Source organism: Trichechus manatus, unplaced genomic scaffold (genome assembly GCF_000243295.1).
Source record: "Trichechus manatus latirostris isolate Lorelei unplaced genomic scaffold, TriManLat1.0 scaffold00006, whole genome shotgun sequence".
Classification (NCBI taxonomy): domain Eukaryota; kingdom Metazoa; phylum Chordata; class Mammalia; order Sirenia; family Trichechidae; genus Trichechus; species Trichechus manatus.
The window spans coordinates 18473264-18485494 of NW_004443942.1; positions in this window are offsets into that span (position 1 = coordinate 18473264).

Below are 12231 nucleotides of genomic sequence, written 5' to 3' on the forward strand. Positions count from 1 at the left end.
AAGCAGCCATGTTGGGAATGCTTATGTGGCAAGCAATTGCGGGTGGTCTCTAGGAACTGCAGGAGGCATCTAGAAAGTGTGAGTGTTCTCTAGGAACTGCAGGAGGCCTCTAGGAGTGTGGGTGGTCTCTAGGAACTGCAGGAGGCTTCTAGGAAGTGTGGGTTGTCTCTGGGAACTGCAAGAGGCCTCTAGGAACTCATAGTACCCTCCAGTCAGCAAAAAGCAAGGGCTGTCAGTCCTACAGCTGAAAGGAAATAAATTCTGCCCAAAACCTGAGATATGAATTCTTCCCCAGTCAAGTCTCCAGATGAGAACACAGCCCGGCCAATATCTTCATTGGAGCCTTGTGAGACCCTGAGCAGAGGACCCTGCTAAGTCGTACCTGGGCTCCACACCCATGGAAACTGTGAAATAATAAACGTGCATTGTTTTAACCAGTAAGTTTGGGAAAATTTGTTATGCAGCAATAGATCACTAATATACTTGTTTAATACCCCTCTGGTCATCTTTCCATTTTGTGTAGCCATACTGATACACAATTGGCAGATACACAGATGAGCATCCTGAGAAACCTATTAAAAGTGTTGACAAATAAGAATTGACTCAGAGAGGTAGAAAAGCAGAGGTTATTAGCAGTTGAAGAGAAGGCCAACTTCTTAGATTTTTCTCCAAATACTGAGCATTTTCATTCAAAAGGTTTTGACTATTTAGTTGCTTCCCAAAATATCTTAAGTAATTAAGAACCAGGAAAATAAAGTTTGTTAAATAACTGTCCTTTGTGGTGATATAATTTTTGACCTAAAGGTAAGAGACCAGGTACACATTCCTCTTTTTAAGCTTTCTTTGAGGTAGTTTTGTAATCTGAAAAAAACAATACTAGCTGGCATTTCTTGAATATTTACTGTGTGCCAGGCACCGTACCAAGCCCCTCACTTGGTACATCTAACACTCACAGCTATCCTACAAGGTGGGAATGATTATTACCCCTACATGGCAGATGAGTAAATTGAGGTTCAGAGCAGTTAAGCGGCAGGCCATTAGGAGCCAAGATTCAAACCCAGGCAGTCTGGCTTCATACTCAAGGTGTTTAACACTATACTACTCATTCAGTTGGAAAAAAAGGCAAAATAATACAAAGAGAAGGGGAAAGCCCTTTCTCATAATCCAAACTCCTAAAAACAACCATGAATAACTTTTTTATATATATCCTAACAACACGGAGATTAGACTGCACGTACAAATGTGTATCCTGCTTCTTTGTTTTTTGTTTTTTTTTCAGTTAACGAGCTATAAGCAGTTTCTCATGTTATTCAAATTTCCTTGTAAGCATTGGCTGCCTTATATTCCATTATCTGGATGTGCGACAATTTACCAAGTCCTTCCCCTAATATTAGACAGTTGGGGATAATTTCCATTTAGGGATATTATGAGTAAAGCTGCAATTAGCATCTTTGTACGTAAAGTTTTTTCCACATTTGAGTTTCCACATTAGGGGAGAGCCCTCCAGGTGGTATTACTGAATTGGAGATGAGTACACTTAAGGCCACTGACACTTTAAGCCCCAGGAGAGATGGCTGTAGTTCAAAGATGCCACACCACGAAGCTTTGCAGACAAGAGAAAGAAGACGTGTATCTCTTGAGAAGGAATGGCTCCTCTATGAACATTCCTGTGGGCTAGTTTCTCCAGAATGATATGAACGATTATTTACCTTTAGAAGGACAGATTTTTATTGTCATCTGGAAAGTAGTGCTTCTTCCAGAAGCCATAAAATTTAAACTTAATATTTGGTAAACTTCCCTGGTGTTTGTGTTTCATAAACAGTCTCACAGCCATAGCCTCTGCCTTTTTTATATTTTCCTAAATAAACACCAGGGCCTGCACATTGCCTTCTGGTGTAAATGGACCCCTGCTATCACCCAACCTCTTTATTTTCAGTGATCCCCACCATATCCCCCACTTTCTCCAGATGCTCAAAAGAACAAAAATGTCTCTAACTCCACTGGCACAAAAGTATGCTTTGTTTTTTGAGATAAAATAAATACAACTTTTTAAAAAAATTTTGTGCAATGACTAAAGGACCCAGGAAAACCAGTTTCTCATCTCATTTGCTGCAAATCTGTTTTGATTTAGGATGATGGAGTTGGAATATTAGAATGAGGAAGTACCTCAGGGCACCTAAGGATGAAAATAACTAACATTTGCTGAGCACTTACTATGTGCCAGGCAGTGAGCTAAACACTTTGCATGGATTGTTTCTTTTAATCCTCAGCACAACCCTATCAGGAGGATAGATTTAGTATCCCCATCTTACAGGTGAGAAAACTGAGGGATATAGAAGTAAATGACCTTCCAAGGCCACACAGCTATTTTATCCAATCATTAGAGCCTGAAGGGACCTAAGAGATCACTGAAGTCTTAAACCCTGCTCTAGGGGGTGCTCCATTCTAGGGATAAGGAACAGTCCAAAAATGAAAGATTCCAGCTCCTTTTCCCCCTCACTCTTTTTCCCTCCTTGTAGTGGGCAAAATAATGGAATAATGGCACCCATGTCCTGATTCCCAGAACCTGAGTATAAGTCACCTTGCATGGCAAAAAGGACTTTTGCTGTGATTAAGTTAAGGACCTTGAGACGGAGAAATTATCTTGGATTATCTGTGTGGGTCCAATCTAATCACATGGGTCGTTAAAAGTGGAGAACCTTCGCCAGCTGTGGTCAGAGGGAACTGTGACTACAGAAAAATGGTCAGAGAGATGGAACGTTGCTGGCATTGAAGATGGAGAAAGGGGCCATGAGCCAAAAAATGTGGCTTCGAAGCTGGAAAAAACAAGGAAACAGATTCTCTCCTCACGCCTCCAGAAAGGAGCAGTGCCCTGCCAACACCTTGATTTTAGTCCAGTGAGACCCGTGTTGGACTTCTAACCTACAGAACTGTAAGATAATAAATGTGGCTGCTTTAAGCCACTAAGTGTTTGTTAACTGGTTATGGCAACGATAGAAAACAAATTCACCCCTGCTTCAGTCAGAGCATCTCCAGTATTATCTGGTTTTGAGATAGGCCTTCAGTGTGATATTTCTTTTGGGAAATAAAACCAAAGAGACGTCTGCTGCTTTAAAAAAATTATAAATAAAAGTTGAAAACTAATACTTCTATCTCATTTTTATTTTTCCAGAAGAAAAATATTGGTGCTCAGAGATAGGATGTGCTTCGCCCACGGTCACATAGCAACAGAGCTGAGAGTTTAACCCACAGCTTTCAGCCCAATGTTTATTCCACTACAGCCCTAGGTGAGTGCTCAGAGATCCCTCCTCAGAAACAGGGCTGCACCTGTGGCCTCTGCCACATGATCCAACAGTAAATATCTGGGAGAAACTGTTCTCACTCAGCCATTCAACAAATACCCACCAGGATGGGTCAGGCATTGTGCCAGGCACTGGCAGTGCAGAGCTGAACACGGCCTAGTTCCTCCACCAGGAAATTCAGGTGGTTACACTGCAAAATGATTAGAGCTATGATACACAGAGTGTGAAAGAGCCCAGAGAAGGGCCACTTAACCTAGTCATGAGGGCCAGGAAAGGTTGTCCAGAGGAAATGACATCTAAGCTGGGGCCTAACAGGTGAGTCAAAGTTGACCAGGCAAAGAAGAATGTTCTATGTTGAAGGCATAGCAGTGTGAAGGCCTAGAAAGAAGAAACTCGCAGCTTACACTAATTGAGAATGGCTGAAATGTAGGGTAAGAAAAGGTAGTGAGGGAAGGTGAGACTGGAGAGGTAAGCAGGGGTGGGCATAAACAACCTTGCAAGCCAAGTTAAAAATGCACCTGAGATTACCTTCTATGGACACTCATTACCTGATGGCAACAGGAGGCAACGGAAGGTCTCCCCTGAATTGATGCAGAGAGATACCAAGGACAGGACTGGACCAAAGTAGAGATACAGTAAATATCTGTTGACTCTGAATTCAATGCAGTGACTCCTATAATTAAGGTGTGCACAAAGTGCACTGGAAGCATGGAGGAGGGACTGGCTAGCCAGGGCTTCGAACTAGCTCATTCCATTTGAACACCTGCTGAGAATTTGCATTTCCATCCCCAGATATACTGAGTCAGAATCTACAGTTTAACAAGATCCCCGGGTGATTCTTATGTATACATAAGATGTATACATGAGATGATAAAAATGTAAGCATATACATAAGAATTACCTGGGGTCTTGTTAAAATGTAGATGCATACATAAGAATCACCTGGGGATCTTATTAAAATATAGACGTAAACATAAGAATCACCTGGGGATCTTATTAAAATGTAGATTCTGTTTCAGTATATCTGGGATGGAAATTCAAATTCTCAGCCGGGGGTCAAACTGGAATAAACAGGCTTGAAGCTCTGTGGCTAGTTCTGCCTGGAAAGGATGGGAAGGCTTCACAGAACAGGCAAAGCTGATCTGGTCCTTGAAGGATGAGGACAGAAAAGGGCATGTTAAGTGACTCAGCATTAGCAGTCTTTTTATTTTTATCTGCAATCTTCTATCAGCACACACTGGGAGTCTTTGGACTCTATCACATTCCTAAACACTTCCTTCTGTGAAAATCCTGAAAATTCACACCTCTATCCCTGATTTTTCATTTTATATTAATGATGGATATTCATAGAGCAATGTTAGACTAGCTTTCCGGGCACATATGGCAGAAACCATCCACTTGCCCTAAACAACCTTCTTCCTTGCCAATAGAACATCAGTTTTATTCAAGACAGCAAGGTGCTCAGTCCTGGAGAGTGTAATCATGATTGGTCTAAGTCATTCATGGCTGTTGCATTAACCTTGGCCAGACACTCAGTTTTCCAGGCTACCTTACACCTAAGGTAGCCATGTGACGCTATTCTGATAATTTAGAGTATTTTAAAATAATCTAAGATAATTTTAGAATTATCTTTGATGTGGTGAAACCCGTGTGAAATTGTTCATCACAGATTAGTAAGTAAACACAATTAAGCCCATGCATACCCTGCTTAAGGTAAGCCAGTACATATCTTGCTTACTGGTTAATCCATCCTTACGTGAGATAATCAAACATCTTTATGGTGAAGGCCACTATCAGTCATGTTTTTTGTTACTTGTAGTCAAATACATCCTAAGTTATATAGTTGTTTCCAGAATGAGGACTATCTTCCTTCTTACCAGAATTAAGAAGCTGTAAAACTATTAATAAGGTATTAGTCAGCGACCAATTAGCCACATGAAGATCCAAGATAATTTCCCCCTAATCCTGGAAGCAGCAAATCTTTTTCTTTCAATCCTCCTTTCACAATGATGACTCTTCCTTGGCTGTGAAGAGATATTTGCTCTTCTGATTTCATGCCTCAAATATCACCCATGCTGCCCTTTGCATTTGGCCAGGCCTTTGTTCACGGGGGTCCCTCTGAAGGGCCTGGCTGGTTAGGAAAGTTGAACTTGTCAAAAATCAGAGTCAGATTCACCTTGGCAACTGCAAAGGTAAGCAGTCACCAGCGCTGTCAACAATTCCAGCAGAAAGAGAGCCATTTATTCATCTAAGACTTTCATGAGTCACAGTCTAAAGATTCTATGAACCCTCCCCAGGCAAGTCGTACCCTGCCCCAGTCTCTGGAGAGAATGCCTCCCACCCAGCGCCACTTCAACACCACAGACTCTTGGCTTTTGACTGTCTAATCTTTGGACTGCACAAGTGGTCATGTTATTAATGACTCTGAGTCATCATTTAAGGCATTCCTTCAAAGCGCGTTTGTGTGTGTGTAAAGAGGAGGATGGAGGCCTATTGTGTCCCAGACACAATATGAGCCTTTTCCTGGCTATGCTTCTGCCTTACTGTATCCCCATCAAAATACAACCCAATCCTTGTATGACAAAGTTTCAGTTCTCTCCAATCTTAGTGTAGCCCTCTTTTAAGCACCCTGTTGTTTGTCAGTGTCAATCAGAACTCAAAGAACTGAACCATCCCCAGTGCTAAGGGTAAGGAGATGGAAGAGAAGAGCTCCACTCGTTTGATTTTAAGTGTATTGAGTATTTAATAAGAATTTTTCAGATCTATTTTAAACTTCTGCTCAGGCCCAATTTATACAGTGAATATGACTTACACAGTGTCTTAGTCATCTAGTGCTGCTATAACAGAAATACCACAAGCGGATGGCTTTAACAAAGATAAATTTATTTTCTCACAGTCTAGTAGGCTAGAAGTCCAAATTCAGGGCATCAGCTCCAGAGGAAGGCTTTCTCTCTCTGTCAGCTCTGGAGGAAAGTCCTTCTTATCAATCTTCCCCTGAACTAGGGGCTTCTCCGTGTGGCAACCCCAGGTCCAAAAGACACGCTCTGCTCCTGGTGCTTCTTTCTTGGTGGTATGAGGTCCCCAACTCTCTGCTTGCTTCCCTTTCCTTTTATCTCTTATAAGAGAAGGTGGTGCAGGCCACGCCCCAGGGAAACTCCCTTTACATTGGATCAAGGATGCGACCTGAGCAAGGATGTTACAACCCACCCTAATCCTCTTAAACCACAGGCAGAGATTATGCTTTATAACATAGGAAAATCACAAAATGGAGGACAACCACACAATACTGGGAATCATGGCCTATCTAGGTTGACACATATTTTGGGGGGACACAATTCAATCCATGACACGGTGAATATTCCCTTTGGAGTAAGGAAATTCCCAAGCCTTGATGGCACAATTCATGGAAAGCTCTGCTCCTTACCAACTCCTCACAAGTGTGGACATAGTTTAGTTTTTACTTCTTTCAGGAAGACTTCCCTGGTCCTGTTAAGTGTTTGGTGCTTTGTTTATGAGTCGTTACAGCACCCTCTACTTCTTCTATGATAGCATTTATCGTACTTGTAATTGTCTGTTCTTATGTCAGTCACCTCCACAGGATTTGAAGTCTGTGAGAGCAGGGTCTATCTCTCATGTCACTAGTATCTAGAATATTCCCTGACACATAATGGGTGCCTCAAGTAAAATATATTCAGTGAATGATATAAAGAGAAGGGCCTACCTTCTACAACTTTCTACAACCAGACCCATCCCAAAACTGGCCTTCAGACCCCTAGACTTGGACTAAACTTGGGATAGTGGATGGGGAACAGGACTGATACAGAGGGGTGTTTCCAATGTTCCATCAATTTGTGGCCATGACGATATCAACACCCTGAAGGCATGGACCAAGTTGTACACTTTCCTGTCTAGTAAGAGGGAATCTTCCTTTTACTGGCATGAGGGCTATCATTAATGATGTTATATGGATCTTGGCTGAAAGGAGAGAATACCAGAAAGATGTTTACTTGTATTTTATTAACTATGCAAAGGCATTCGATTGTGTGGGTCATACCAAATTATGGATAACATTTCCAAGAATGGGAATTACAGAACACTTAATTGTGCTCATGAGGAACCTATACATAGACTAAGAGGCAGTCATTCAAACAGAACAAAGGGATACTGCATGGTTTAAAATCAGGAAAGCTGTGTGTCAGATTCTATCCTTTCACCATACTTATTCAATCTGTATGCTGAGCAAATAATCTGAGAAGCTGGACTATGTGAAGAAGAATGCAGCATGAGATTGGAGGAAGACTCATTAACAACCTGTGATATGCAAATGACACAATCTTGCTTGCACAAAGTGAAGAGGACTTGAAGCACTTACTGATGAAGATCAAAGACCACAGCCTTCAGGATGGATTACATCTTAACATAAAGAAAACAAATATCCTCACAACTAGACCAATAAGCAACATCATGATAAATGTAAAAAAGATTGAAGTTGTGAAGGATTTCATTTTACTTGGATCCACAATCAACACACATGGAAGTCTCAGTCAAGATATCAAACAACATATTGTATTGGGAAATCTGCTGCAAAAGACCTCTTAAAGTGTTAAAAAGCAAAGATGTTACTTTGAGGAGTGAGGTGCATCTGACCCAAGCCATAGTATTTTCAATTGCCTCATATACTTGTGAAAGCTGGACAATGAATAAGGAAGACTGAGGAAGAACTGACACCTTTGAACTATGGTGTTGGCGAGGAAAATTTAATATACCATGGACTGCCAGAAGAACGGACAAATCTGTCTTGGAAGAAGTACAACCAGAATGGTCCTTAGAAGCAAGGATGGCAACACTTTGTCTCATGTGCTTTGGACATGTTGTCTGGAAGGACCAGTCCCTGGAGAAGGACACCATGCTTGGTAAAGTAGAGGGTCAGTGAAAAAGAGGAAGACCCTCAACGAGATGGACTGACACAGTGGCTGCAACAATGGGCTCAAACATAAGAACGATTGTGAGGACGTGCAGGACTGGGCAGTGTTTCATTCTGTTGTACATAGGGTTGCTATGAGTCAGAACCAACTGGACAGCACCTAACAACAACAACAAAAGGGAATCTAATCTTCCCACCTGCCTCTAAGTGGTCATTAGAGCAAGAGCCTAAGGTGTTCTACTTGCATGATGATGAACAAATATTGAGAAAAATATTGAAGAGGACATTGGGACAGAATGGCTCCCTCTGGAATAAATACTATAGAACATGAAGGAGATGGAAGTCAATGGGGAAAGCTTCTCAATGATGGACTAGGACATCATTCCGTAAAGGAGAAAATGAGAGTTCCAGGGTTGTTTCCTGCCTGGAACACCACTTATCAATGGATGGGCCATGTTTGTGAGGGATGCTGCATGGCGCTAGTGAAGGGTCTTCAGGCCTAACCTCAGGAAATTTGCTCCTCCTTGAAATACTAACACTGGTGGGGGAACCTGTCTTAGGAACAGGTGGCCAAAGTTGGTGGCAGAGGGAGAGGGACACCTGCTATTTGTTAATAATCCCCAAGTGGAAGAAAAGGCAACCAACCAAAATCCATTGCCACTGAGTTGATTCTGACTCATAGTGACCCTACAGGACAGAGTAGAACTGCACCATAGTGTTTCCCAGGCTGTAATCTTTACGGAAGCTGACTGCCACCTCTTTCTCCAGCAGATCAACTGATAGGTTTGAACCACCAATCTTCCTATTAGCAGTCAACCTGCTTAATCACTCCACCCACCAGGACTCCATGAAAAGGCAACAGACAGCAAAATTTTCTGCTTACCAAATTAGACCAAGGGAGCCTTACAAGACCCTGCCAGGGGAAAATAAGGGATGTGGGAAGCTTAGGAGTCCAACAAAAATGCTAAGAGAGGAAGCTAAAGAGTCAGACAGAACTGGTCCAGTCCTTCTGGTTCCTGGCCATTTGACCAACAGTTACTCACTCCATATCTCTAAATCCCAGGTTTTTTATTTTATTTTATGATTTTATTTATTTTGTTGTTGTTGTTGAGAACATATACTGCAAAGCATACACCAATTCAACAGTTTCTACATGTACCATTTAGTGACATTGATTACATTCTTCGAGTTGAGTAACCATTCTCACCCTTCTTTTCTGAGTTGTTCCTCCCCCATTAACATAAATTCACTGCCCCCGAAGCTTCCTATCTAATCTTTCAAGTTGCTATTTTCAGTTTGATCCCATACTGATTGTTCTTAAAAGAGCATAATGCTTAAGGTAGACATTTTTTACTAGGTAAACTAAACTAATGTTAGGTTCTAAGAAGACTTCAGGGAATATTTTTGGTTTAAGGTTTAAAGATTATCTCAGGGCAATAGTTTCAGGGGCATTATGGATTGAATTGTGTCCCCCAAAAATATGTGTCAACTTGGCTAGGCCATGATTCCCAGTATTGTATGGTTGTCCTCCATTTTGTGATCGAATGTATTTTATCCCACATGTTGTAAATCTTAACCTCTGTGGTGTTGATGAGGCAGGATTAGAGGCAGTTATGTTGATGAGGCAGGAAACAATCTATAGGATTAAGTTGTGTCTTGAGTCAATCTCTTTTGAGATGTAAAAGAGAGAACTGAGCAGAGTGAAGGGGGATCTCCTACCACCAAGAAAGCAGAGCCAGGAGCAGAGAGTGTCCTTTGGACCTGGGGTCCCTGCGATGAGAAGCTCCTAGACCAGGGGAAGATTGATGACAAGGATCTTCTCCCAGAGCCAACAGAGAGAGAAAGCCTTCCCCTGGAGCTGGCACCCTGAATTTGGGCTTCTAGCCTCTTAGACTGTGAGAGAATAAATTTGTCTGTTAAAGCCATCCACTTGTGGTATTTCTGTTATAGCAGCACTAGATAACTGAGACAAAGGTTCATCCAAACTTCATGGCTCCAGGAAGTCTGGAGTCCATGAGAATTTGAAATTCTGTTGTGCATTTCCCTCCTTTTGATCAGGATTCTTCTATGGAATCTTTGATCAAAATGTTTAGTAATGGTAGCTGGACACCATCCAGTTCTTCTGGTCTCATGGCAAAGGGGGCAGTTGTTCATGGAGGAAATTAGCCCTATATTCCATATCCTCCCCCTATTTCTGACTCTCTTTCTTCCTCTTGTTGTTCCAGGTGAATAGAGACCAGTTGTGCCTTGGATGGCCACTTGCAAGCTTTTAAGACCCAAAGCATTACACATCAAACTAGGAGCTGAACCACAGGTTCTTCATCTATAAGATGGAGAAAATAGGTCCTAATATTACAGGATTGATGTAGGGATTAAATGAGATTTCTTGTTCACTGTCTCTGGACCATATGAAGTGTTCGATACATACAATTATAATTAGCATCATCTAGGTGGGGGCTGAGAACCAAAGTCATTTTTTCTTCCTTTTACAATATGACTCACCCCCTCAGTGTTTGCTCCCAGGCTTGTGTGGCCAGGGGCTTCCAGATTTTACCTGGCTGTCTTCCAATGCCTAACACATCACCTGATGCCCTCCTCTACTCTCTCTCTTTTAACCACCTGACACTCTCAGTCACCATGTACCCTCTTTGCCATAAATTCAGGTTGTATATATGTACCTTGGCTTATTCACAACCTTTCTCACTTGGATCTTGACTTTCTCCAGATCTAATCTGTGTTTTAAGTTTTTATTTACAATCCTTACCCCTGCCAACCCTACTAGACTTTACATCTGGTCTTTCTAGCACCTGAGTCCAAGCATCCTTGATGGGCTGTAGCTGGGTTTTGTCTGCTGACTCTTCTGGGTTCCTACTTTCTTAATAGAAAGCCCTTACCACGCTCTCTAATCCCCCAGTCAAGGCCACAGCCAGATGGCTTCCTGGTTGAACAACCAAACCTCCCAGGTTCAGATACCTGGCACCAAAAAGGTGCCCATAAAAAATGTATGGATCTAATGGTCTTGTATTTCATGTCCATTCACAGTTTATCACTGGAACAGACCTAGGATGCTACTCCCAATCAACCTAAAAGCTCATAGGAAATGGTTATCTGCCTCAGGCCAAAAGACAAGAAAATTGCTCATTGGTAGACATGTGTGAGTGTGGATGTGAGTATGAAAACTATCAATCCCTCTGGCCTGAAAAACACTTTCAATATAAAATGCAGCATATCTGAAGAACCCAGAGAATAAGCATATTTCTAACCAGTTTCAGGATGTTATTGTCACCAAATAAATTCATTTTCTTGGGACCATGATAAAAAGGGAGGGAAGACACTACGCTAAGCGAAAGAAGCCAGACATAAAGGGTCACATATTGCATTATTCCATTTATATGAATTATCCAGCATAGATACATTCATAAAGACAGCATATTGGTGGCTGCCAGCAGCTGGAAGGAGGGAGGAATGGGGAGAATCTGCTTAATGAGTATGGATTTTCTTATGGGGGTGATGAAAATGTTTTATAACTAGTTGACCCACCACCCATCTGTCAGTTTGTCATACTGTGGTGGCTTGCGTGTTGCTGTGAAGCTGGAAGATATGCCTCCAGTATTTCAAACACCAGCAGGGTCACCAAAGGTGGAAAGGTTTCAGTGGAGCTTCCAGACTAAGACAGACTGGGAAGAAGGACCTGGTGATCTACTTCTGAAAAAATTGTACAGTGAAAAACTTATGGATAGCAGCAGAACATTGTCTGATATAGTGCCAAAAGATGAGCCACTCAGGTTGGAAGGCACTCAACATACAGCTGAGTGAGAGCTGCTTCCTCAAAGTAGAGTTGATTTAATGACGTGGATGGAGTAAAGCTTTTGGGACTTTCATTTGCTGATGTGGAATGACTCAAAATAAGAAGAAACAGCTGCAAACATCCATTAATAATTGGAATGTGGAATGTACGAAGTATGAATCTAGGAAAATCGGAAGCTGTCAAAAATGAAATGGAAC